The sequence below is a fragment of the Narcine bancroftii genome, chromosome 2, assembly GCF_036971445.1.
Source record: "Narcine bancroftii isolate sNarBan1 chromosome 2, sNarBan1.hap1, whole genome shotgun sequence".
Lineage (NCBI taxonomy): Eukaryota > Metazoa > Chordata > Chondrichthyes > Torpediniformes > Narcinidae > Narcine > Narcine bancroftii.
In genome coordinates this window covers 73,542,382-73,569,410 of record NC_091470.1, presented here as the reverse complement: position 1 = coordinate 73,569,410, position 27,029 = coordinate 73,542,382, and the positions used below count along the sequence as shown (strand labels likewise).

Here is a 27,029-nt window from a genome sequence, read left to right as displayed (position 1 = left end):
TCAAGTTTAAACTGAAATAGTTTTGGACTTTAAGACACACACTTACAATTGCGCATAGTGGGGTTAAATTTATGGGTAAGTTTAGAAATAAATAAGTAATGTTATGTAATAAATAGTTGAATAAGATCTATTATTTTGAATTTACCATTGTCTGGTGAATTTTCCATTCCTGTTCCTTTGTTAGTACCAATAAGGTTTGTTAGTTCATAACACAATGACCACCCTCCACTACACATCAACAACTCTTTAACAGAGAGAGTGGAAAGCACCAAGTTCCTTGGAGTTCACTTAACTAGTGACCTATCATGGACACTCAACATCTCCTCACTTGTCAGGAAGGCACAACACCAACTACAACTACACTTTCTTATGAAGAGTGAAGCCGACAAGGCTACCAGCCACTGTTATGTCAATCTTCTATAGGAGCACTATTGAGAGGCATCCTGGCCAGCTGGATCACAGTGTGGTCCAGTTGCTGCAGAGAAATGGATCAGTGGTCAATCCACAGGATCATAAGGGTGATAGAGAGAATAATTGGAAGTGATCTACCAGGATCATTGACTGAAGTGGGTGCACAACATCATTGAGGACCCCTTCCACCTTGCACACAGCATCTTTCAGCTGCTCCCATCAGTGAAGAGGTACAGGAGTATCAGAGCCAGCACCACCAGGCTGAGGAACAGCTTCTTCCCACAAGCAGTGAGAATACTAAGCAACCAAAGGAACTGCTCACATTAACCATCCAAGACTATTATGTGTTCAAAGCAAAATTTATTTATTTATTTTTATAGCTATTATACTTGTCCTGCAAATGTATTATTTGTCTGCATGTTTTTGCACCAAGGACCAGAGAACATTGTTTCGTTGAGATGTACTTGTACAATCAGATGGCAATAAACTTGACTTGGGTTGACTTAAGTCTCTCCTCATCCTTCTTCTCTCAAAAGAAGACAGTACCAGCTCTACTAGCCTTGCCTCATAAGATGTATCTTTCAATCCAGGCAACATCATGGTAAATTTCCTCTGTACCCTCTCTTTTGCTTCCACATCCTTCCAAGAACGAGGTGACCAGAACTGAACACAATACTCTAAGTGTGGTCTCACCAGAGATTTGTAGAGTTGCAGCATGACCAATCAACCCTTGAACTCAATCCCCCTATTAATGAAGCCCAACATCCCATAGGCCTTCTTAACTATCCTATCAACCTATGCAGAAACCTTAAGAGATATATGGATTTAGACACCAATAAGATCCTTCAATTCATCCACATTCTTAAGTAACCAACCTTTAACCCTGTACTCAGCCTTTTGGTTTGACCTTTCAAAATGCATCACCTCACACACATCCCATTTGAACTCCATTGCCCTCTTTTTTACCCAACTCTGCATCCTGTCTTTATCCTTTTGTAACCTTCAACAACCTTCAGCACCATCCACAACTCCTCCAACCTTCGTATCATCCACATACTTATTGATCCATCCTTCTGCCTCCTCATCTTGGTCATTTATAAAAATCACAAGGACCAGGGCGCCCAGAACAGATCCTTGTGAAACTCCATTAGTCACTGACCTTCAGGCAGAATACTTTCTGATGACTTCTACTCTCTGTTTTCTACATGCAGGCCAATTTATTTTTTATCCACACAGCCAAAGCTTCATGCATTCCACATCTCATGACTTTCCAAATGAGTGTGCCATGGGGGACTTTATCAAATGTCTTGCTAGAATCCATGTAGACCACATCTACCACATCAATTTCTTTTGTTACCTCCTCAGAAAACTCAATTAGGCTCATGAGGCACAAACATCCCTTCACAAAGCCATGCTGACTATCCTTGAATAGACTGTACTTCTCTAAATATTCACAGATCCTATCCTTACAAATCTTCTCGAATAGTTTGCACACCACTGACATAAGACTCACTGGTCTATAATTCACAGGATTCTCCCTATTACCTTTTTAAATCAAGGGGACCACATCTGGCATTTTCCAATCCTCTGGCACCTTCCCTGTGGCCAAAGAAGGCTCAAAGATCATAGCCACTGTCCCGGCTATCTCTTCCCGCACTTCCCACAGCAACCTGGGGCATATTGCATCCAGGCCCTGGGACTTATCAATCTGTTTTTAAGATCCAGCACTTCCTCATCCTTAATCTCAACTTTGTTCAGCACACAAGCCTGTTCTATTCTGACCTCACCCTGATCAACAACTTTTTCTCTGGTGAATAATGAAGTAAAATATTAATTTAGGACTTCTGCCTCCAAGCACATGGCTGCCTCCTTAATCCTTTAGCGGCCCCACCTTCTTTCTCATCATCCTTCTGTTCTTTACATCTTAGGGTTCTCCTTAATCCTACTTGCCAAGGCTTTCTCATGCCATCTTCAAATTCACCTTAGTCCTTTTTTTAAGCTCCTTCCTGGCTACCATATACTTCTCGTGAGCCCTTCCTGTTTCCTGTTTCCTAGTGTATGCTTCCTCTTCTTCTTAACTGGCTGCCTCATCTGTTTTGTCAACCACGGTACCCTTTTCCTACCATCTTTTCCCTGTCCCAGTGGGACAAACCTATCCTGAACCCAGTGCAAGCGGTCCCTAAACTTCTGCCACATTAGTTCTGTGCTTTCACCCTTGAACATCTGTTTCCAATTTACTCTCGCTAGTTCCTGCCTCATCCCATCGTAATTAGCCCTTGCCCAATTCAACATATTCCAATTTTGGCTGCTTTTATCCTTGTCCATAGCTATACTAAAGCTCAAGGGGTTGTAATAACTCTCACCTAAATGCTCCCCCACCGAGAGGTCTGCCACCTGACCAGATGCCCAAATGCACCAAAATAAAGTACAAACCCTGTACGTTTACAAGATTGTGAAGACAGACAGAAAAAACACAGAAGGATAGAGAGCAAATGTAGTTTAGTGGGATTAGTGCAGATGGGCCACGTATATAGTGGGCTGAAAAGCCAGTTTCTATGTTGTACAGCTCGATGACTGACCTGATGGCCTTTTGCAAGGTTACTGCTGGCAAAGGCTATTTTATCTTTCAAAATATCACAGACAAGGTGAGGTATACAAAAATAGATAAAATATATTGAAATAATTCTTTGAAAGTTTTAATTAAAGCATATTTCATTCATAAAAATCAATGAAAAACATTGGAATCAGAATTAGAATCAGGTTTATTGTTTGGAACATTTGTCATGAAATGTGTTGTTTTGCAGCAGCAGTATTGTGCAGATAAGCGTATACAGAGCCGTTGTCATACCCACACTCCTGTTCGGCTCCGAATCATGGGTCCTCTACCGGCATCACCTACGGCTCCTAGAACGCTTCCACCAGCGTTGTCTCCGCTCCATCCTCAACATTCATTGGAGCGACTTCATCCCTAACATCGAAGTACTCGAGATGGCAGAGGCCGACAGCATCGAGTCCACGCTGCTGAAGATCCAGCTGAGCTGGGTGGGTCACGTCTCCAGAATGGAGGACCATCGCCTTCCCAAGATCGTGTTATATGGCGAGCTCTCCACTGGCCACCGTGACAGAGGTGCACCAAAGAAAAGGTACAAGGACTGCCTAAAGAAATCTCTTGGTGCCTGCCACATTGACCACCGCCAGTGGGCTGATAACGCCTCAAACCGTGCATCTTGGCGCCTCACAGTTTGGCGGGCAGCAACCTCCTTTGAAGAAGACCGCAGAGCCCACCTCACTGACAAAAGGCAAAGGAGGAAAAACCCAACACCCAACCCCAACCCACCAATTTTCCCCTGCAACCGCTGCAACCGTGTCTGCCTGTCCCGCATCGGACTTGTCAGCCACAAACGAGCCTGCAGCTGACGTGGACTTTTTACCCCCTCCATAAATCTTCGTCCGCGAAGCCAAGCCAAAGAAAGAAGAAATTGTGCAGAAAAAGGTAAAAAGTTACTATAATTTACAATTTTGAAAATATAAAATTAAAAAAAATACAAGTGCAAAAAAAAACAAAAAGTGAGGCAGTGTCCATAGGTTCATTGTCCGTTTAGAAATCTGGTGGTGGAGGGGAAGAAGAGGTTTTTGTAACATTCAATGTGCATCTTCGGCCTTCTGTACCTCCTACCTACAGCAGTGAGAAGAGGAAGTAAAACATAAAAGTCTGCAGACACCGAGGTTGAAGTAAAAACACAACGCTGGAGAAACTCAGCAGGTCAAACAGTGTCCTTTATATGTTTTCTGCTTGAGCCCTTCAGCAAGGTATATACAAATGTCAGCAGGCATCCGAATTAAAAGGTAAGGGGGAGAAGGGTGGTCACAAAGGCAGGAGGTAATAGGTGGAGAAGGGAGGGAGGCCACAGAAGCAAGCAAGGGGAGGAGGGATGGCTAAGTGAATAGAGAGAGAAGGGGATGGAGAGCTGAGGGAAAGAAGATTGGGAGAAGGGAAGAGAGGGGAAAAGGAGAGCAGGTTAGCAGAAACAGGAAAAGTTGATGTGAATACCATCAGGCTGGAGATGGAAAATCAGGTGTTCTTCCTCCAATTTACAGGTGGTCTTGGTGGGGCAGCACATGAGGCCATGGACAGACATATAAATATGCGAGTTGGTCGCAGAATTTAAATGGTTGGCCACTTGAAGGTCCCTGTCACTGGTGTGGAGAGATGGCATGGTCTGGGCAGTGAAGGTCCTTGAGGATTGAAGCTGTCTCTTAAAGATGTGATGAATAGAGTGAAGTCTAATGCTCATAATTGCACTGGCTGAGTTTGCAACCCTGGGTAGCTTGTTTCTGTCCTGTGCATTGCCAACTGCATACCAAACTATGATGCAACCAGTTAGAGCGTTCTCCATGGTACACCTGTAAAAATTTGCAAGTCATTGGTGACTTGCCAACTCTCCTCAAGCTCATAACATAATATAGCCACTGGCATCAAGATGATGGTCTCATGATAGATCTTCAGAGATGTTGCTTCCCAGGAATCTGAAGTTTAACATCGCCACTGCTGACCCCTCGATGAGGACTGGCTTGTTTTCTTCTAGTCTCGCCTTCCTGAAGTCCACAATCAATTCCTTAGTTTTACTGATGTTGAGTGCAAGGTTGTTGTTGTGACACCAATCAACGAGCTGATCCATCTCACTCTTGTACACTTCCGCATTGCCATGTGTGATTCTGCTGACAACCTTGTTGTCATCAGCAGATTTGTAGATGGCATTTGAATTGTGCCTAGCCACACCATCATGGGTGTAGAGAAAGTAGAGCAGAGAAGTAATTAATTAAAAGATTATTAATCCTGTTGAAATGAGCACAGTCATGGTGGGCATTACTACCTTTTCTGGTGTAAGTCTCTGGGAGTGGAGGCAAAGAGCATCTGGCATCCTCAGCTCAGATGATAGATTCATGGCCAAGTCCAGAGGTTGAACACGACATCAAGTGCACCCTCATTTGACCTCCTGAGTATCTCTGTAAAGTGCAGATGCAAAAGTCAGGAACCCACTGTTCTTTGCACTGCAATTAACTCTCTGCCTGGCCATCAAGTATGATTCGGCCCCCAAATTCTGAGAAGACTTGGACGTCAAAGGAGCAAAATAAACCAATTAAATTTTAACCTGAATTTAATCAGTAGTCAGCAATAGAAACTGTGGGTTTACTCAACAAATATTCTCCATTGGCATTTCTGTATCACTTGACATTTTGGCTAGAGATTTTGGAGATGAAATTCAAATACCACAGGTGTGCAAAATAAGATCAACTTCAGGGAATGCAGAACTTTTAGTGTCACGACACTGTCTGTGTCGCAAAAAATTCACCTCAATTGGTAACAAACCAGTTGCAAAGCATAATAGGCCACTCAATGTTATGCAGGGCTTGTGATGGACGAGTCAACATTTAGCTGTTAATCCGAACAACCAAAACAGGTGAGTTAACTTGACATTTCTTAAAGTTGTTTGCAATGTGAAAATTGGCTCCAGTGTTTACCAACTTATTATGAGCAATGACCAATTCCTAAGACGGTTGGCTGGAAAGCATTTTTTATTTCATTGCAAGGTTGTGAATAGCTCTTTTTAATGCAACTGTCTGGAAATGTAGCTCTTGTGGGAAATATATGAATAGAAATTGCTGCATTTGAGTTCCAATGTCAGTAATACTTGGGAACTCAATTCAATTGTATCCAATTTTTATATCTCTTTGTCAGAGGTGATTGAGTTGGTCAGAGTGCCATCAGCATATTCAAAAACAGTGTGTAAGCAAAGTACTTAATATATTCTCAAAATTAAGATGACAGCAATGAAAAGCTGTGCTTGTCCTGGGTAATTTTTTCTATAGTTCAGGGTAAGTAATTCCAAAAAAAAACATTTTATAGCTGAAGCAAATCTCAATTATGTATTATACCCAGCTGAGAAGTTAAGCAGGCACTCAATAATAAAACTGCATGAACTAAAACCAAAGGTTCTTCATCAAGGAAGATGGAAAAACATGGATTAACACAAGAAAATAGATTATTATCAACTGAAACTATGATCAATATTTTTCTTGCAAAATGCAAAACAGTTACACAGAAAAACCAGGTACAACACATTATTAGCAATATTATGACTACAATAAAGCAATACAGGGCAGATATGCCATGAACAGACACATTAGTACCTGCTGGAATCAATTATATTTTGACAGATCAGATTATATATTCAGAGATTCAAGGGATGCAAGGTTTATTGCTATGCACACAAGAACAATATACAGAGGCAATGAAAACCCTACGCATTGCAGATTCCAGGTTACATAAAACACATAACATATAAGAAGGGACTAAAAATAATTTTAAAAAAAGAAGAGGAAAAAATGTTTTTATGAATTGGATATGGGATCAGTCCAAGATAGTGGCATGGAGGCATGATCTTGCTGAATAGCAGAGTGAGCATGTGGACGTGGATGGACTATTCCTGCTTTATTTATGTGGTCATTCAATGTTTCTGTGCAGAAGTCAAAAACAGAGTCCAGTGGCATTTCCAGACCACTACAAGATGAGATCTGGATGCACTTCAAATCTGGCCCTTCCGGTGCAATAGCAGCATAAAGAATCTCTTTGAGTGGTGTGGCTGACCATTAACAAAATTAGTTCAAGCAATTTTTTTCTTTATTTCATGTTTCTTTTAAAATAAACATAGGAGTTCAATGTAATTGAATACTTATTTTTTTAAACAAATTAGATTTATTTTTTTAGATCCAGGAAGCATTACATCAGGGCGGGCAATGTATGGTCTGCGGGCAAGATCCGGCCTGCGATCCAAATATAGCCGGCCTGCAACTCAATGAGTTCACATGATCACCCTCAGCTACTCCAACATACACCATTCGCTGTACTAAAATGTCAACTTTTGTCATCGATGGTCCCCAGGGACTGTGCACATGGATTAAACATCCCTCAGCTAATATAAGTGCCAGCCGTTCCTTCGAGATTGTGAACTGGGCAGTGAAATGACTGTGTTCACATGGAATATTCACTCAAGACTCTCCACATCATTATAACCAAGAATCATCACCTTTTTGTCTTGGAAAAATAACTCACCCTGGTGATCCTGAGAACACGCTTCGCCCTCAAAATGGGCTTGAGACAAGCTGTGCATCAGTGGCCAGCTGTCCCACTCTTGGTCCCAGGCCATTCACCCACCGGTGAATGTGGAGCTGGGCAAGCAAAGGGGCGAACCTATCGGAGTGACCCCAAAGAACCCTCTCCACTCCCCTTCCCCTCCCCTGAGCCATTGCCACCCACCCTGTCTCCCCGCTCACCTGAGCCGCTCTCTCCCCGCTCCCCTGAGCCGCCCCAATTGCCCTGCTCCCCAAGCTGCTCCCCTTTTCCCACTCTCCCCACTCCTGAGCTACCCCCTCTCCCTCCTCCCCCCTCTCCCTGCTCTTCCCGCTCTCCTGAGCCGCTCAAAAAGGTGCAAAGCCAGATGTCCATATGTGGGACACTGCAATGTTCCTTCATCTGACTCTGGCTGCAAGCAAAACTCATTTAGCACAAAGCAAATTTAATTCACTTGGAAATGGGATTCATCTCAAATACTCATAGTTCAAAACATACCTTAGAGTGCAGAGAAATTAAATGAAAGCAGGAGATCGGGATCAAAGGCAGAAGTTGAAAGGAATACACAATAGCTTCTGCTGAGAAAGTTTCAAGATGCTGTAATCAACAAATGTATTTATGTCCGCAGTTTTGCAACAAAAATTGTTACTGATTATTTTTAAAACTCCTGAACTATTTGAAGAATTATTTAAAAGCAACCAGATTTAAATGACAGTTTGCAACACTCCAAACGCCTGTCTGAAATATTTATATCCAGCAAGGGATGACTTTATCACTCCTGCTAAGTAGTTCATTCTACCAGTGGTAAGAATGATAGCACAACTCCTTGAGATGATGCCTTGCAGTTGGCATCAACAGCTCTGTCACCCAACAACAAACAAAATCAAGTGTCCCACTGATTGAACTGCTGTCTGTTTTGGGGTGAGTTATTTTGTTTTCGTTGTGACAAATTTCTCTCCTTTTTGACTTTTATGGTTTTTTTATTGTGTAATTTTAATGACTAACTCTTGACTTTTGATGCATTTCCAGATTTGAAGATGCCTTCCCTTGCCTGAAATGCATCATTTTAGGTTTTTGATAGGAATATGGTTGATCTCATTTGAACTTTATCTGTGAATTGTTTTTTTGATAAATTATCATCAGTTATATTCATACATACTTCAAGCAGACAATCGAAAACTTAAATTGGATAATGTCTGTGTTTCGATATTTATAGTAGCATCAGTGCGGCCCACTGTTCAACCACTGACCCACCATACTAAAAGGTTGCCTGCCCTTGCACTATGTGCTAGCCCTCTTGACTTCAGCAGTCCATGGCTTCTCACCACTGCAACTCACCAGTTCTCCAGCTGTTGGCTTTCATTCTGCCTTCAGCAGTTTAAGGTCATCATTCAAGGCCATCTCCATTCTTCCGCATGGCAAACCTTCCACCATCCGTGCTCAGACTTGGCAAGAAGAGGGTGAGTCAAGTGAGGTAACATGGAACACTGAACTGGGGAATGTGTCGGGGTGATTAACCAACTCCGAGGCACGATGACTTTGATTTATACATTTTCATTAAGAATGTTATTTGCTTGTCAGCTTTTACTTTTTGAATGGTGGGCAAACATTGGGGACAATTGGTGAATGAGGAGCTTGAATATAATTCCTGGTATTGCAGTAGTTCATGGAGTGTTTCACCAAGTAGGCCTTTCAGATTGACCTCTCCTATTTCTTACTCTTGGAAGATGGTGGGTGTATGTCGAGGGACTGGGATCCCAGTTGGCTGTGGTGGATCTCAGACGGCCATGATTGGTCAGGATGTGCTGACAAATTCTGCATAATCCTGGCAAGGCATTGGAGGGCTTTGTCCAATGACTGGAAAAATGAGATGAAGTTGGGGAATAGGTGAAAAGCCATCAGCCAGAGGTTCTATCCATTTCAGATCTTCAGGGTTGAGATGAAATACGAAGGTCATTACTTAAGTAACCCACCTGCTCTACAAATATCTCTACAGCCTCAGAATTTCATGGCCTGTGACTGTGATGGTCACCATGTCAACCTCCATTCAGGTATTTGCAACATGTTTTGTTTGCTATCCAATCTGCTCCATAAAAGCTGCCTTGAAACACATTTGTTATTTGGTGGGTATCTGATGCTGAATGTATGCTCATCACTGGAATCTCAATTGGATCAGCTACATAAATGCCAAGGCAACAAGATCAAGTCAGAAGCAGACTATCCTGCAGTGGGTGACTGAGTTTCTGGCATCCCAGAGCCCCTTCATCATTTGTACATCATAAAACAGGAGCAAGAGGAAATAGATTCGAATTGATTGGGTTAGCACAGCTCCAATAAATCTCAAGAAGCTAAATACCATGGAGCAGCTCACTTGATGAAAAAATTTTGGGAAGATCTAAACCAGATATTAAATAAAATCACAAAAAGCAATATACCAAAAAACCCAGAGATCTTCCTCCTAAGTAACATAAAAAACAAAGAATTTGGGCTTGATTTGGATGGTGCACAAAAAAGATTTGTTAGGATAGCCCTAGCGGTAGCAAAAAAATGTATTATGTCAGCCTGGAAATTAGAAGATAACTTGAGAATACAACAATGGTATATAGAAATGAATAAATGTATTCCATTAGAAAAAATAACATATAATTTAAGAAATAATATTACAATATTTGAACAAATATGGGAGCCATACATGAAACATAATAGAGAAAACCTACCGGGGACATCTACCACCTAAAATGACAGAAGGAGAAGGAAATGAAAAGAATTGACTCAGTGGAATTTCTTGTTTATTTTTATTGAGTGACAACATTGTTTGACGGGTTTAATGTATCTTAGATTCTGAACTTTAAATGAATGGGAGGGGAGGTAGGGAGGGTGGGATGGGAAGAGGGGGGTGGGAGAAAACGACACTGTATATATTTGAAAAGAAAAATGTATGTATCTTGATCAATGTGGTTTATAGTGTGAAAAATAAAAAATTATGTAAAAAAAAATAAAAGAGCAGCTCACTTGACTAGTAAGTGCCCAGGCAACTTCTAAAAATTAATTCAATCTGCCATCGGTACACAATGGCTGCAATATGGACCAGTCAGACGTTACTCACCATTTGCAGTTACTCGCCCTGGTTACCCATTACCACCTCTCTAGCCCGTGGCCTCTACCATCAAGAATGCCAAGGCCAGCAGATCCTTGGGAGTACCACCATCTGCTGGGTCCCTTCGAGTCTTTCGTCTTCGCTGGGTCCAAATACTGAACCTCCCTCTCTATCAGCCTTAGGGGAGTATCTTTGCCTACAGCGCTGCAGTAATTCAAGAAGGAGCAATGTCTTCAAGGCCTATAAGGATTGGTCAACAAATGCTGCCTTGCCATTGATAATTTGATCCACAAAAAATCTAAAACAATACATAAATAAATATCTAAAAGAAAATGAGATTAATACAGATGGGTGCCTCTGGTGCAGGTGGATATGATGGGCCAAATGGTATGTTCACATGCTGTATGACACTAAGGAGTTGAACTTTGTTGTTCGCTGTTTATTTTTATATAATTGATATATTCAAGTGCAACACAACAAAGCAGTTTCATAAAATCAGCAGACAGTCAAGTTTGTTTATGGTATACATTTCTTTCTGTTACTGATTCTTCTAAAATGCACTTCAGAAATAATTTTTTTTAAATCATTTGAGAGGTCAGATCTGCTAATGGGAGTGGACATTATATTGGAGATTGTATTATATCAGTAAGTGTTGTGAAAGTGAATAATCCGGATTTCAGACAAGCACTTCCAGATATTGTGTCCAAGAGGGTGAAAGTGATAATCAGGCCCTGTGTTTGCTTTTTTGACCTTGTGTTTTCCATCATCAATCACTGCACTCAGTTGATTTTCATTTCATCCCTTGATAATACAAGCTTTGTAGCTTGAATCAGAAGAGTTCTTAAAAGCAAAACTGGCTCTGAAATTTGCTGCATCTGGAAGATTTATGTCTTCATTATATTAACCAGTATAACTTTGATACCAACAACATTTTCAATTATTTGTGGCAATATAGCAATGAATAAACTTATTTAGTCCAAAGGTGAACACTTGCCTGCAGAATATCACTTTTAATTAGTACATCTTTTCAATATTATGTTTTTTAGTGTAATGGGGCACAAATGAATATCCATGCAAACTGAAGTCAAATATTGTCTGTCAATGCTTCATGCATTCAAGGATTGGAATAATACAAATTCCTTATTAATTGTTGATGGTTGGGAAATATGTATGCCATTGAGCACAGTATCAGTAGGGAGCCAAACATTCGTTTTATTTCATGTTTCCTTATGACGTGGTTACACTATGATACTCCCACAAAACACCACATTTCATGACTTGTTCATAACAATGAATCCTGATTCTGATTCTGACGTAGGAGGAGGCCCTATCAGACGGCTTGTTAGTGTTTATGACCATCTCATTGTCATTACAGATGCAAAATTCTGCTTTCAAACAGAGATCTCTCCAGCCTGTTGTGGGACACCGCCACCAGGTTAAAGAGAATGGATTTTGAACAGATCTAACATGATAAAATGGGTGTCCATTCGAAACCATAGGACATCAAGTCAGCATAAATCAGTTCCTCCACAATTAGGGCCCATCATTCCTTATTCCATTATTATTATCAAGACAGACGTTAATCAAGGTTCAATAAGTAGAAGACCTGGGAGGTGGCTGAATAATGCACTGGATTAAATCAGGGAAATATTAGTCTACAAGCCACAGATTAGATCAAAACTCTGATGGCAACGGAGTGACAGTGCTACATTTCCAACCACACAGAGGAAGCAGCAGCCCCTGGAATGGCAAGGAGCCACTATGAATGAACTTGATTTGCCTGTTGTGTTAAAATAGTGGAAGCCCAGTTTGACCACTTGCATCGTCAATCTTGTCACTTTGTTTTGACTGTGTGGTTTTCAGTTTGGTCTCAGGTAAAACTCCTCCTCAGTTGGAAGCTCTGCTTTGCCCTTCTACCTGCCACATCTTCCCCACCCTCCCTCTATCCACAGAGATCATTCTCTCCTAGACTCCTTGATCTGCTCTCCCCTCCCCACCCACACTTCCACACCCTTGGGCATTTCCCTTTGTTATCATGTAAAATGTCAAACTTGTCCCTACATCTCACACCCTCACTTCCATTCAGGGGCCTAAGAATTTAATTTTTAACTTTAATTTAGACATGCAGCACGGTAACAGGCCCTTCTGCCCACAAGCCCGTGCTTTACATAAGCTACAATCCCCAGTACATTTTGAATGTGGGAGGAAAACGGACGGAGCACTCGGAGGAAACCCTTGCAGATACGTGGAGAACTACAAACTCCTTACAGACAGCGCTGGATCCCAACGCTGACCACTACGCTAACTTTGCCACACAATTTAATTATGATTTAAAATTTTGTCGCAGTTTATGAAAATGTTCCATATTTTCTCTCCACATAGGATGCCATTTACAGCACATTAATTCTCTGCCTGTCTCTGCTCACAAAGTATTCCCATTCCCTCCTCCTCCCATATTCTCATCATCTGCTCCCAGATTCTATAACTCACCAGCACACTGGAGGCAACTAGCACGCCAATTGGCAAACCAACTCACCCATCCTTGGAATGTGGGAGGAACCCAGAGCTACCCAGGATGCACCCATGTGATCATGGGAAAAACAAACAAACTCTACACAATTAGTACACTGAAAGGGCATTTGGACAGGTATGTAGGGAGGAAAGGTATTGAGAGGTACAGGCCTAATGCAGAGAAATGGGATTAATATGGATAAGCATCAATGTCATGGATGAAAGGGTTTGTTTCAGGGTCTGATTCCACAGCACCCGAAGTTGGCATTGAAGCCTGGTCACTGGAGATATGAGACAGCAGGTTCCCTCCCTGTGCCATCCTTCAGTCATTTTTTTAAAGGATAATACTTCTAACTTTTCATAGCTTTGCAATTTCTTTGAATATTTCAAAATGTCAGAATCATTATGAAACATGTAATTGTGGCAGAATTTACTAAGCCAACTATCAATGTTGCTTTCAGTGTCCTTGTGGGAAAAGTTTATTCTGGGATTGCGGGGGTTTCCAAGCAGAAGACTGCTACAAATCAGCATTATTCAGATTATACAGGAAATTTACCCAAGGTAGAGGTCATCTTTTTCTGTATTCCTGTGCTGCTGTGCTGAGCAGGGGATAGTTCACCAAAGATTGAGTAATGGTTAGCAAAACACCGTTAAAGCACCAGCGATCGAGACTGGGGTTCGAATCCTGACCTGTCTGTAAGGAGTTTGTACATTCTCCCTATGTCTGTATGAGTTTTCCCCAGGGGCTCTGATTTCCTCCCACTGTTCGAAGCGTAATGGGGATTGTAGGTTAATTATTGGGCGGCACAACTTGTGGGCTAAAATACCCTGTTACCGTGTTGTATGCCTAAATAAGAGACTAAATAAGATTGCAATTCACTGTTGATTCCAAGTATTGTGCTATTCTCTGCAATTTTTGCCAAAGAGGAAAGTTGAAAAAAGAGGTCAGCTTTCAGATTTATTGTCAGAGTACTTACAACCCTGAGATTCTTTTTCGTGTGGGCGCAGCAGAATTACCACTTAGTGCAAAAAAAACTGTGCACATGTAAATAAATGAAGAATTGTAAACATAACGAATGTAAACAAACTCACCATGCAATGCAAAGAGAATAAAGAAAAATCGATAAAATGCTAAAGTGAGAGTCCTTAAATGAGTCCCTGATTGAGTTTGTTGTTGAGGACTGATGGTGGAGGGGGAGCAGCTGTTCCTGAACCTGGTGGTGTGAGTCTTGTTGCACCTCTACCTCTTTCCTGATGGCAGCAGCAAGAACAGGGCACGTGCTGGGTGGGGTGGATCCCTGATGATTGCTGCTGCTCTCTGATGGCACATTTCCTCCAGATGTTCTCAATGGTGGGGAGGGTTTTACTGTGATGTCCTGAACTGTGTGGACTACCTTTTGGAGGGCTTTACATTGGGGGAACTAGTGTGCCCATTCCAGACAGTGATGCAGCTGCTCAGCACACTTTCCAACATACATCTGTAGAAATTTCTCATCTTTTTCAATGTCATGCCAAACTACTGAGGAGGTGGAGGCAATGACGTGCTTTCTTCATGATGCCTTTAGTGTGTTAGGTCCAGGAACGATCCTCCAAGATAGTGACTCCCAAGAACTTCAATTTGCTCACCCTCTCCACCTCTGATCTCCCAGTGATCATTGCGTCGTACACCTTCGGCTTTTCTTTCCTGAAGTCAACAATCATCTCCTTGGTTTTGGTGACACTGAGTGCAAGATTGTGGCTGGTTCATCGTACAGCCAAGTTTTCCATTTCCCTCCTGTATGTTGATTCTTCATCTTTTCATTTATTTCAGTACCCATTGGAAAAATACCTCAGTGAAGGAGGACCCAAAACAAGGTCGGAAAAGGGAAGAGTGTTTATTTGAATATAGTTTAGAATAATAGTGAACAAAATAAAAATAGCATGCAAATACACTTTACTACAAAATAATTTGCACTGCTAAACCATGCAGCATGTTTAGATGGAAGGAACAGTTTAACAAAGCCGTTTTGCAATCCATCACAAATTTAGACACAAATGCCTTGAAATTTCATTTTGCCGCAGTCATGCGAAACAACATCAAAGAGCTTGCATCATGTCTCCTCTGAAGTCAATTGACTGACAGTGAATAGAATGAAAATGCTATTAAGTAGTTAAATGCTACCGTACAGGCTGACTATAGCCCAAATTCAACACTCATTTTAGATCCCTTCAGACTTTTGATCACAAGAAATTATCAGTCTCAGATTATAACAAAAATTGACCCAACCTAAATAGTACATACAGAAGAAAATTCTAGACATCTATCACCCTTTTAAAATAATTCCTAACATTTCTCTCAAAACTGACAATAAATAGACCAAATAATTAGATAGATAAGCAAACTGAGTAGTGTCACAACAACCTTGCCCTCAACATTAGCAAACCTAAAGAACTGATTGTGGACTTCAGGAAGGGGAAGCCAGCAGAACACAAACCATTTCTCATCGAGTGGAGTGGAAAGGGTTAAGAACTTCAAGTTCCTGGTTGTCAACCTCTCTGAAGATCTATCCTGGAGCTTTCATGTTGATGCAATCATGAAGAAGGCTCGCCAGCAGCCATACTTCATTGGGAGTTTGAGGAGATTAGGTATGTCACCCAACACACTTACAAATTTCTACAACTGTACAATAGTGAGCATTCTGACTGATGGCATCACTGTCTGGTATGGAGGTGCCAATGCACAGAACAGGAAGAGTCTGCAGCTGTGAATTCTGCCAGTGACATCATGGGCATCAGTCTTCACTACATTAAAGACATTTACAGGAGGCAGTCTCTTAAGAAAGCAGCCTTTATCCTCAAGGACCCTCACCACCCAGGACATGCCCTATTCTCACTGCTACCATCAGGAAGGAGGTACAGGAGCCTGAAGACAAACACCCAGCCTTACAAAAATGGCTTCTTCCTCTCGGCCATCAGATTTCTGAATGGGCAATGAACCATGGACACTACCTCACCTTTTCTCTTATTTTGCACTAATTTATTTATTTTTTAAAAATGTATTTGTAGCTATTGAAATTCTGCCACTAAACAATGAATTTAATTCTGATTCTGATTCTGCTCACCAGATCTTTCATTAAGGTTCTGTTGGGAAGTCACCAATCTTGTTTCTCTCTTCACATGCCACCTGGCATTTACAGCATATTTTATTTTAATTTCAGATTTCCACAATAAATTGATTTTTCATTACCTTCTGCAAGATACTGTCCTAATCGTTCAACCTTGGCCTCATTTGTAGATTCTCAAATAATCATCCATTTTTGATCTCATCAGATTTCCTTACATCAATAAAATCATCCCTTAATGGTGTAAATTCAAGGAAATGTAATCCTTTGCATCTTTCCTTGAAAATGATCCATGAAGCCTATCAGTCAATATTAGTCAATCTACCAAGGTAACCCCTCTATCCTTACTTAAATGCCTAATCAGGAATTTTTAAAACTGTGGTATGAATTCCACCTCCTTACAATCCCCTAAATATGATAGCTAGTATTCCATTGGGCTTTTTGGGATTTTTTTCTTCCTGTCCCTAACATTTTAGCGATTTATATACTTGGAACTTTATGCCTCATTAGACATCCACTGCTCCAAGCAACTTACTATTTAGAAAATAATCTGTTCTCCATTGTTTCAGTCCAAAGTGGATGACCTCACATTTACCTACGTTGCAATCCATTTACTTTTGTTTTGACAATTCACTTAATCGATTTTTATCTCTTTGCAATTTATTTTAAATTGCACTCTATCTAATCTATACAGTTCGATATGGAATCTCTCTCTTTCTCTCATCATCCATCTTATTAAGAAATATAATGAACATTTGAGGCCCCAACATAGTATCCTGAAGTGCATCACTGTCACAACCTGTCTGTTTGAGTACACATCCATTGTCCAAGTTCCTGATCCAATCAACCATTTTCCTTTAATCCTGTTACTTTAGCCAAAAATGTGTTGTGGGGATCATATTAAAAGCCTTCTATTAAATCAAGTGACTAAGGTGCATGCATTACTCCTGAATGCTACATTAAACATTTGTTCAAACAAACTCCAATGTGTCAGACATCAACCTAACCTTTACAAACTCATGCTGATACTCTCGGAAACATCTGAATAATTTCAAGATGATAGGATACACATTCCATAATTACACGCTCTTTTAATTTCCTGACACAGATGTTAGGTTAACTGGCCTACAATTCCCTACTTTCCTTTCATCAACCCTCTTCAACAGTGCAATGGCAGCTGCAATGAAATAACAGTCAACAATTTAAGAGCACTTTGGAAGATCAAAATAAGAGCATTGCACACAACTCTTTCCTTTAACCCACACATGTCAAACTCAGGCCCGTGGGCCAAATTTGGCCCGTGATATAATTATATTTGGCCCGCAAGATCATATCAAATATGTATTAGAGCTGGCCCGCTGGCCGCCGCGCCAGTATAGCATATGCACAGCTAATACTACAAATCCCAGAATGCTTTGCAAATGCGTTGGCGCCGGCCCGTCAGCCCGCTAATTGCCCCCACCTCCTCTCTTTACTTTCATTAGTATCTGTGACCTGTCGCCTAACTCACATGTAATAAACCCCTTACGAAAAATGGCCAAACCAAAGACAGAAAACAGGACCTTTCAACACAGGTGTGAGGCAAACTCTGACCCCACAGTTTGATGAACTTGCATCTAAGAAGAGATGCCAAGTATCTGGTTTAGACCCAGGTGCATCAGAGTAAATCACAGTGTAGCAAGCTAAGCTTGGATTCATATTTTCTTTGGTCAACTTTGGACTGTTCATAGTTGAAAGATTGGATTTTCATTGAAGCAAGTTGTTATTTTTTTGACTTGTTGACTTGTGAAAAAAAAATCTAAAAGGAGCTTAAAGGCTATAGAGAAATATTATTTATTGAATATTTTATTTCTCATTTGTTAATGCTTCTTCTGGAAAGAGTTTAACCAAAACTATTATTAAACATTTATTTTAATAAGAAAAAGTTTAACATTACATATGTTGAAAGAAAATATGCAGATGTTGTTGAAAATTTTCAATAAATATTTAGTTTGGCCAATGACTTAGTCCAAATTTTTAATTTTGGCCCTCTGTGAATTTGAGTTTGACACCCCTGCTTTAACCCCTTAGAATTGTAACATTGTTGCCCTGTGTGCTTTCATTTGTTAGTGACCTTAATTTAATTGCAATAGTTATGATAAGTCCCTGACACTTTCAAATTGGTTTTCTTTTAACATCTGGCATACTCTCTATTGGTTATCTATAAATGTTGATGCAAAGTTATGGATTAATATGCCTGGATTTGCTTATTTTCATTTACAAAATTGGCATAATTTGCTTTAAAGAGCTTTGCCTGGAAATGCACATGGTGCAATTGAAAATCAATTTATTTTCTGAAGTGAAACATGATAATGACTACATCTGCGTTGCTTTCTGTCAATTGGAAAAGTCACCCAGGCACTTTCTATCATCAGTAAGCCCTGAACATAATTTTCACCTCAAGGGCGCATGGGATGATATTCTGTGCATAAATTCTGTCAGAAAATTGAAGGGAATGTTGGACTGTGTCATATTTGAAGCAAAGGTGTTTTGTAATCCCACGACAACATGAACTTCACAGTGCAGAACTGACTTTGGAGGCCTGTAAGGAAGAGAAAATAACTAGGTTTCATCCTTGGGCACACCCCCAGCAGTGCCCCCAACTTTCCACCCCCCACCCCCATCTCCATAGCACTGCCTATTGTTTGGCCAAGCCCCATCTCAATCCTCCAGTACATCGTGAGCCTCCATCCCCATAAAAGCTAGCGTCCATATCATCCAGCACACTGATGACAAGCATCTCTTCCCAGTTCCCGATCTAATATGTAGTGGTCATGGATGAGGCAAAATCACTAAATGATGTGACCTTTGGAACCATATTAAAATTTTAAATCTGACCTACATTGTGTCTTCACAAAAGATATAAAATATTAGATCTTTCAAAAATGGTTCATGTTCTTTATATTGAATCTATAAAAATATAATCTACTGCTAGTTCACAAAAAATTATTCTCTCTCTCTCTCCTTCCCTCCCTGCTTCTCTCGCCCTTTCAGTCCTATATAACCTCAGACTACCATATTTTAACATGCCATTCACAGAAGAACAGCTTCATACAAAAAGGGATGATTAAGTTCTTTGCCCAATTAGTCAACATCATGGTTAATATGGGGGATCTGAATCACTATTTTAATTAGTATACAGTATCAGGATTAAAGCAACAATGTGATGCTAATGGCACTGTGGACAAGTTGAAGGCTACAATAGACACTTGTGTCATGCAGGCTTTGTGAAAGAGCACTCCAATTAATCCCCTCAAATGCACTTTCTCTGAAGCCTGGTTAAACCTTGTCATTCATGCATTCATCTAGCTCGCTCTTAAACATAGATTGAATTTGCTTCCGTCGCTCTTTTCGAAGATTGCACCAAATTCTTGCCATCTCCTATCTATTACGTTATTACCCTTCCTGAATCAAGTAACAGGGATCTGGAAATTGTATTGCCCATGTAAGGGGTCCCTGTTGGGGCACTGCATGGGGCCTCTGTTTGTCTGTCAAAGATTTTAGTAATTGCAATTTCTATCTCCCCATGAGCTCATGATAAGCATGGATAATTTCATGAGTCCTGGTTGAAATAAGCAATGTTGAAGGAGGTCAAGCCTCTACTTCTTAAAGAAAATGTGACGATTGACCAATGTAAGCATTGAATGCGCAGCATAGAGGAATGACTTGGACTGGACTGGAAATGGGTAATGTCATTTAGATCTTGGCAAAGACCAAGCAGGCAAAGTGAAATCGAACAGGGAAGAAATGGATGGATGTGGTCAGAAAGTTCAATGGCAGAATCATAAAAATGTTAATGGTGTTACTCATGCAATCAAGATTAATGGAGACAGCCACACATCAAAGTTTTGTGAACTTATAGTAAACTGCATTTTTATAAACATAGAACATAGAACACTGCAGCGCAGTACATGCCCTTCAAGCCTTGATGTTGCGCAGACCCATATATTCTTCCTAATACAAAGTACTAAACCTTCCCCACCCATGTGCCTAAGAGTCTCTTAAACGCCCCCAATGTTTCAGCCTGCACCACCAGGCCAGGCATTCCAGGCACCCACAACTCTCTATCTAAAAAGTGCACCCCTGATGTCTCCCCTAAACTTCCCTTCTTTAATATGACCTCTGGATAGACATTCTATGGACTCATGGGCCGAAATGGCCTGTAACCGTGCTGTATGTCTAAATTTGAATTTAAATAGATCATGTCGATATGTCAATATAAATACCCTGAACTGTTGAAGAAAGATCAAATACAATTGTTTTATCAATTTATTGCTTCTCTGTGGAGACACAAAATACATCAAAGTCTTTAATTTTGCCACACAGGTCAAATAGTTTAGAGACATTTCCCATTTGTCACAAGATCACTGATGCACATCCCTCTTTCTTTCAGGACATTGTGTGACATTAATACACTCACTACAGTGCACACCTCACTCACAGCTTTTTTTCCCTAGCACAGACCGAAATGTAATCAATCATTGGGCCCTCTTTCCTCTCTTCCTTCTGCCTTGCAGGAACAACTAAAAAGTACAGCACCACACTCCAAAACTAAAGGCTCAGTTGATTGCTGGCACAAGCCCTGTGTTCACTTACCATAGGACCTGTGACGATTGGTGAATTGGGGGGGTCATTGCAGACATTGGTTTGCTGATAAACAGGAGGGCCCATGGATTTCTCTACTGGAAAAGCACATCGAATCCACACTGAAACCTAAATATTAATGAAAAGTACTTAGGTCAGTACCTTCAGGTCATTCACTGCATGGGTTCAGTTTCAAGCCTTGTGGGCTTTCCATGATTTCAGTTTTTAAAAATTACTTGAATTATAATGCCTACATTCCTATTTCCAGTGCATTCCAGGAAATTGGCCATCTCTTTTAAATATGCGACATTTGTTTACTTTCCTCTCCTTTTTCTGATCGTTAATATTTAAGGAATGCAAAAATAAACCTGAAAGCTCAAAACAGACATTGAATGCAAACCATCATACAAAACAAATACCTGGTACAGGACTCATCTCTTTGATTTAAAATTCAATTTTGTTATACTACCTCAATAAAAGAATGTGAAGGCCGAATGTGGTAACATGACAAAAATATTCCATTGCAAATACATGGAACGTTGATACACAGAACAAAATGTCTGGCCAAACAAACCATGACTCACTTAGACTGTTCAAAAATAAAAATGATCTTCAAAAATGCAATGCTCAGAATATTTGCCTTCTCAACATTTAATGAAATTCAAGATGTCATATCTTCACTCTGCTCTTGTTCTAATTTGAAAAACAATTTTGTTGTAATCTGTGTGATGTTTACCTGCTGAGATGGGATCCTGGATTTTACCTTCTCACATCCCCTTCCACTCCCTAGCTGTGAGGCAGTGGATTTTCATTGGATTTCCAAGGTCCTGTGTCATTGGACAAACAATGACTCTGGACGTGTCCTTGGTCCGTGGAATTGATTCCGGACATTTCATAGATCTGTTGGTGAACTATCAGTTTTAGGGCTAATTGCAAGTACAAAAAGCCCAAGTCCTTCTGGTTCTGCCTGAGGCCCAGCCATCAAGTCAAGTCAGGTTTATTGTTATCTGATTGCACAAGTACACCCCAACAAAACAGCGTTCTCCACTCCTCGATGCAAAACACGGAAACATATAACCAGACATTACACACATACAGGACAAACAATACATACTGTATTCAGGACAAGTAGTTCTTTATGCAAGTAAATAAATAAATATTGTTTCTTGAATATGAGAGTCTTGGATGGTTCCTTTGGTCGATCAGTATTCTCACTGCCCATGGGAAGAAGCTGTTCCTCAGCCTGGTGGTGCTGGCACTGATACTCCTGTAACTCTTTCCCAACAGAAGCAGCTGAAAGATGTGTACAGGTTGGAAGGGGCCTTCGGTGATTTTGCGTGCCCTCTTCAGACAATGATCCCAGTAGGTGGGTGGCACGGTTGGCGGAGCGGTGAGCACAAGCCTTCACAGCGCCAGTGATCGGGACTGAGGTTCGAATCCCACGCTGTCTGTAAGGAGTTTGTACGTTCTCCCTGTGTTTGTGTGGGTTTTCCCTGGGGGCTTCGGTTTCCTCCCACTATTTCAAACATGTCAGGGGTTGTAGGTTAATTGGATGGAAAATGGGCGGCACGGACTCGTGGGCTGAAATGGCCTGTTACTGTGCTGCATGTCTAAATATAAATTTTAAGAGATTACATCGATGAGGAGGGGGGGGGTGTGTATTGTCCTTTGGATTGACCTCCGATCCATTTCTCTGCAGCAAGAGTACCACACTGTGATGTAGCCGGCCAGTGCTCTCTCGATAGAGCTCCTATAGTGGGCTGACATAATGGTGGCCGGGAGCCTTGCCCACTTCAACCTCCTCAATAAGTGCAGTCACAGTTGCACCTTCCTGACAAGTGAGGAGATGTGTGTGCATGCTAGGTCACTAGTTAAGCGAACTCCAAGGAACTTGGCGCTCTCCTTTCTCTCAACTACAGAGTTGTCAATGTGTAGTGGGAGGGTGATCATTGTTGGTCCTCCTGAAGTCCACTATCATCTCCTTCGCCTTGGGTTGTTACCCTTACACCATTTCACGAGATTTTCCACCTCTTCTCTGTAATGTGACTCAACATTGATGCTGATGAGGCCGACTACTGCTGGGTCATCTGCAAACTTAATGACACTACTGGGGCTGGATCTGGCGATGCAGTCATGGGTCATCTTGCCTAGCATCAGACCCTTCACTTGTGCACCTGATTTTTCAATGAAATTTGCAGTGACCAAAAGGATAAATGAGCATGCAAATGTACATGCATACGATTGGGATAAAAAGTAGAAAACTTTGGCACTCAGGCCTGCACTGCCATTTATTAAAATCAAATCTAAACTGGTTGTCTATATCCAACATTCCCTGGCTCATTAGTACTATTTATGCCTTAAAATCATTCAGACGATTTGTTGATCCCCTTTGAGGAAGGGAGTTCTGCTGAGGAAGTGCAGAGGCCAGCAGCTTGAGGCATGCAGCCCCTCTTCTGCCTATCATCTCCTTTCAGCTTCATGCTTCTCAGACGATTAAGGGCTGGGGATCAGAAGAAGGGATGAATTGGAGATTGGGGAAGAGGGGCACAGCGTCGGAGTGGGAGGGAATAGGATGAGGAAGGGAGAGAACAGGAGACTGGTGGAAATGGAGGCCTATCGAGAGCGAGAGATGATGACATGATGGCAGGTCTGGTCCATCTTAATTGCACACCAGCATCTAGAATCATCTAGAACAGAGGACCAACAATGATCACCCTCCCACTACAATGTGGGCACTGCCACCCCCTAGGGACGGTGGAAAGATCCAAGGAGAGCGGTGAGGAAAAAGGGGGCATTCCGAACCTTCAATCTTGTTATTGTTCACTCTGCTACAAAGTTTAATGAAGAGGCCAGTGCAGCAATTTTCCAGTGTTGCAGTCCCCGGCAGGGTTGTCAGTTGCCGCGGCCAGACTCAGGGTGGCAGTAGTGAGTAGTGACGAGGAGGTCTCGTAGGAGCTGACCTCGGTGGATTCCACGTTGCATTTGGCTTCGGCCTTTAATAAGATGAGAGCGAATGGGAGGGGGTGGAAGGGTGGGCGGAGCAAGGGAGGTACCAAGTGCAGGGGACTCGGGAGTGAAAGGACTCGGGCCCAGGAGAGAGACTCGCAGGCGGCGCCAGGGGAGGAATGAGAGGCTGTGAGTGGGCGAGGGAGGAAAAAAAGAGGTACGTGTTCATTATATTTGAGTTTGGGAGGGAGGGCATTAAGGATGTGGCCTGGGTACCAAGGGGGTGGCAGCCCAAAAAAGTTTCGAAACCACTGATCTGGAATAATCAACGCACATTATTTCAGGTCAGTGTTGCAGAACAGTGATATTGTAGCATTTATAAATAATGTCCAATTGTGCTTCAATAATATAAGAAAGAATATTCTCATCTGAGTTGTAAAACTCTTAAAAAGTAGAGCCCACTGAAGATTTCAGGCATATTTCACATATTGGTTCCTTTGCTGTCTCACAGTCAATATATTCCCAGATCTGTGAGTGGCACGGTTGAGCATAGCGGTCAGCATAATGCAGAAACCGGTGTTTGAATCCAGTGCTGTCTGGACAGATATTCTCCCATGTCTGCATAGGATTCTTCCGGCTGCTAAAGTTTCTTCCCACCTTTCAAAAATGCGCAGGGTTTGCAGGTTAATTTGGTATATTCAGGGGGCGTGGGGTCATGGGCCATACAGGCCTGTTATTGTGCTGTAGGTATGAATTTCTTTTTTTTTTACAAAAAACAGTCTGAAATGTTTTGATCAAGGGTCTTCGACCTGAAATATTCATTCTGTTTCTCCCTCTGCAGACGCTGGCTTACTATCTGAGAGTTTCCGGAACTTGCTGCTTTTGTCACCTAACTGGTCTGTGCCAAAGATAGAAGCGCCTATTAATCGGCAGCAGCCACAAGGGGCTGGAGACTCCAGGAAAGCAGAGGACTGGAGCAGGGCACCACAGGTCAGGAAGATCACCATTGAGAAGGAGAAGCGGAAGAGATGACCACGGCGGTGGACCAGTGAGGGGGCTTTTGCAGCTGAGGAACCAGTGCAGGCAGCGGTCTGCTGGCCACCCAAAATGAGGAACCCATGGAAGCTGTGGGCCACTGGAGACTGTGGTTGGGAGACTCGTGCTGGGCTGCATACTGCTGGGCACTGGCTTGAACTGACCGGAGGAGTACCAGGTATTGGAATCAGGATTCGAGGGGGTGCCTCGAATGGTCCCTGACCATGTTGGAGGTTCAAATCCGTGGCTGGGTCACCATTGGTTTGGACTGGACCCTGGGTGGCTGCAGAAGCACAGGAGGCGAATCTACAGACACTCGGTGACCGGGTGGGGGTGGGTGGTCTCTTTTGCTTCTGATTGTAAGAAATCTAAGAGGTGCTTAGGCAATTTCTGCCGGTGACGAATCTGTCTGCCTTGCAGCAGACATAAAGGAATTTCATGTAATAGAACACTGTTTTATTACTGTAACAATAAATTGAATCTTGGATCTAATTGTTCTTACACTGCAACATTGTTACTTTGTAAATTAGACTCTGATTCTGACATTAAATAAAGCAATGAGTCAGACACTGATATGCAAATGTGTATTTTCATTCTGTGAACACAAAAGTTACTGACATTTGGAAACACCCCCACCTTGTCGAAGCAGAGTTCAAAGCATTTTAAATTGCTCTATCATTAACGCAGCCAAACATCCTGTAATGTTTAATGCATGAGTGAGTTGAATCAGCATCTATTGATAACATCATTAATCTAACATTTTAATATCGTTTGAATGATTTTTTTTAAAAGAAACAAAGCTCCATTTTTTTTAGAGCAGTTGTTTCTTTCCCCCCCCCCCCCCCCACCGAATTCTTCCCTCTCCACATTTTTTCTTAGGGTTGAGACTGAGTTGTTTCTACTCCAGGACAGTTGATTCTGAGATAATCGATGAGACAAATGCAAGACCCACAGATTCTTGTAGAGCAGAGGGCGCAAGTGAATACTTTAGGAGGTTGCATGCTCCTACTGCACATTAGAGCTGGAGAAACTCAACGTCCTATGGATGTTGTGTGACCTGCTGCTGAGTTTCTCCAGCACTTTTGTGCACTGAACTAGACCCTAGGGCAGTGGTCTCAACCTTTTTCTTTCCACTCACATCCCATTTTAAGTATTCCCTGTGCCATCAGTGCTCTGTGATTGTTACAGAAATATTTTGCTTGATAAAAATGATTATTGGCCCATTACCTTTGGAGTTATGAAACCGTGCATGTAACGAGTCAATTAGGTTTGACTAAAACAGTGGTTTTCAAACTTTTTCTTTCCACTCACATAAGCAATCCCTTACTAATCACAGAGCACCTAGGACACAGGGAATACTTAAAGTGGTATGTTTCTTTCTTTCTTTGGCTTGGCTTCGCGGACGAAGATTTATGGAGGGGTAGTATGTAAGTGGAAAGTAAAAGATTGAGAACCACTGACCTTGCACCTGCAGATTTTTTCTTGCTTAACTGTGTGCTCTTCCTGTCACTTACACAAGGCCTCTGTGCCACTCCTACAAAAAGGCTAAGTTCTCCTATGTTATACTCAATGTATTGTCCCCACCTCGAGCAGTCAGAAACTAGAGAATTCCACAGGGTGGTGGAGACATTGCATTTTTTTTGAGGATGCTGTGAAAATAATCTTAAATCATTTAACATGTCCCCCTGCTAATCTCTTAGAGTTGTTATTCGATCAGTTGGGATTGAATTTGAACTTTTGAAGGAGGGGGAGAAAATAAATGGCCTCACATGCTGAAAGAAAGATTAATACTTGTTTCTCTCTCCAATGGTGATGTCTGACTTGCTTAGTGCTTCTAGCAATTTCTGAATGTTTCCAAATTCTAGCATCTGCTGCATTTTAATTTTCAGTTAAATTGACAAATTTTGGCAATGCTTATCAAAGTATAGAACAATAGAGGCTTATTTGTTAGAGGCTGAAAGCTTCAGCTGAATTGACAATTGGAAAGAGCATCTGTTCCAGAAAGGAAGGTTTATTTGGCTCTTCCGGTAAAATTACTTCACGATACAGTTGGATCAAGATGCCATGACTGGTGAAAGATTATTTGAAGGGAGGTCAACTATATAGGGAAACCAATTAGTTGTGGTCAAATTTGTACTTTGGAGGAAGTGCAAAATTTGTAGCCACTGAACCT

The 27,029-nt window shown here is 41.6% G+C and overlaps 1 long non-coding RNA gene across 1 annotated transcript; it reads right to left on the bottom strand.

The window, feature by feature from the left end:
• Nucleotides 1–15,028: 15,028 nt before the first annotated feature.
• Nucleotides 15,029–21,686, bottom strand: LOC138752380 (uncharacterized). Its single transcript, XR_011350582.1, has 3 exons — nucleotides 21,612–21,686; nucleotides 20,888–21,004; nucleotides 15,029–18,833 (listed from the first exon to the last, which is right to left on the bottom strand). It is a non-coding gene; the product is annotated as an uncharacterized lncRNA (long non-coding RNA).
• Nucleotides 21,687–27,029: the final 5,343 nt, after the last annotated feature.